Source organism: Penaeus monodon, chromosome 15 (genome assembly GCF_015228065.2).
Source record: "Penaeus monodon isolate SGIC_2016 chromosome 15, NSTDA_Pmon_1, whole genome shotgun sequence".
NCBI lineage: Eukaryota > Metazoa > Arthropoda > Malacostraca > Decapoda > Penaeidae > Penaeus > Penaeus monodon.
Window position 1 is genome coordinate 15,991,285 of NC_051400.1, and position 2,079 is coordinate 15,993,363.

At 29.4% G+C, this 2,079-nt stretch overlaps 1 protein-coding gene across 1 annotated transcript in view; it reads right to left on the reverse strand.

Annotated features, from left to right (window-relative positions):
• Positions 1–821: 821 nt before the first annotated feature.
• The window catches only part of LOC119581785 (sterol regulatory element-binding protein cleavage-activating protein-like), a gene marked incomplete in the record, with an annotated part of 28,708 nt that continues 27,450 nt past the window's right edge, over positions 822–2,079 (reverse strand). The window contains 1 exon segment of the mRNA XM_037929914.1: positions 822–2,079.

Sequence of the window (2,079 nt, forward strand, 5' to 3'; positions counted from 1 at the left end):
GTCTGCAATCCAGTAGGCTTGTTAACTTAGTATGTTCTTTGAAACTCATATTACAATATGACTGTAGTTAAACCATTTTTCTAAGTAATGAATTATAAATAAATATTTTTTCTAAAATGGTATGATTAATGAAAAAAGATAATTACCAGTACTATCATGAACTTAACAATAACACAATATTACTTACTTATAATGTATGTTACCTACATCAACCCAAATTTAAAATTTAACTTGCAAGAGTAGATCATAATCAAAATCAATTTGTTAAAATCCTGATATAAAAGAATATTATTTTACAAATAAAATGATAGGTTATGCTTACTACAGCTGTGAATAATATAAAAAGTAAAAAGCTAATAACATGTTCTTGAAAGTATAGATATACAGAGGTCCTTCAGATTTTTAAAAAAGTAAGAGGGCCAAGTATTAAAGAGGTGATTGTACTTCCAATTTGCTTTATAAACTTGTGCATATCAGTGCTACATAAGTCTTTTCTGAAACACAAGCTAATGAAATTATTTGGTAGCATAGGTCCCTATAAATTGAGAATTTTTCAGTATTTGGTAAAAATCAGTACATCAAAACTGCAGCAAGAACTAAAAGCTGAGACAAAGATGGTCTTGAAGCTGCAACAGAACTCATACATTTGTATATATCATCACAAGCAATATCATAATACACTGAAGTTGTATACATGTCAGATACAAAATGGATTTCTGTATGTGTATGCGGATGTGCCTGTCTTGTGTATCATTATGATAGCCTTTGTGGAGTCCTGTATCATTGTACAAAGGAAAACTATCAATGATCAAAACAAAAAGTTCAGTTAACATTTGTTTACTTCCTTAAATAATCAGTCAGTTGGTCTGCATACAGTTTGTAAAAACTATGACTGGCATCTGCCTTCCAGTAGTGCTTTAAAAATTTTGTTTTGAAAAAATACGAACATCTTACACAGAAACTCTGTTCACAGCCATCAGGAGAAACTTGCATTGTATTCTAACTATTCCTTCCCCACAAGGCAAAGGAATATAAAAACCTCTGTAATATCAAAATAGCTTACACATTTATGCTTGACAGAATACAATAAAATATAAATGTATGATTTCTTCACTATTTTTATATTTTTCACAGTAATTTCATACTGAGTATATCAGTAATGCTTGTTATCCCCCATAAAAATATTTTGATGATCAATAAATTAGACTCAACATTTAGAATGCATACAGTCTTGTCATTGGTTAATCAAAATATATACATAATGGCATTAACATCTGAAATTACTGGAGCTTCAAAATCCTCAGTTTACTGAGGCATACACAATAATCGTTTATATACAGCAATGACAGTAGGGACCGTAAACAAATTAATTCCCACAAACACTTTTACATTCATACACACATCAAAATCTTAAATAAAACTCATCCTTTTTAAAAACATGGGTATGAAATGCATGTATATATGAAAGTGACCATTTGTGTGATGAAACACATGTGTGAGTATGAGTGCAAAAGTGTAATTGCAAGAGCGAGTGGGACAGTGTGAAAAATGAGAATGAGGCCACTGTCTGTTCCATCTCATTATCAGTTTGGTATTTTAAAAGGAGGAAATTATCTGAATGTAGTTTGTAGTTTAATAGCATTTGGAAAATATGGAGGCTAATCCAACTTCGCTAACTTTTTCTCTGTTATTACAGGAAGTATCCTTATTTTGTTATTAATCATACTCAACCAATTTTTCATTTATTACTTTTTTGACAATATACACAATGCTTTTCTAGGAAAATAAAGGCATTTTTACAGAAGAAAATGAAATCTTAGGAATAAGTTGCAAACATTTTGATCTATTTTCCTTATCTTATCAATTACAAATATAAAAAGCATGTAAATGTACAAGAGAAGTATAAAGCATTCATCAGTAAGCAAATAATACAAAAAAATGTTATACTTCTCTACATATGATACAAATGTGAATATATCTAATGCCCTTGTACAGAAAAAAAAATTAAAGATGGCAAAATACTTTGGCAAGAGTAGCTGTATTTTTTTCATTTTTCTTTTTTGTCTATCATCATGAAAC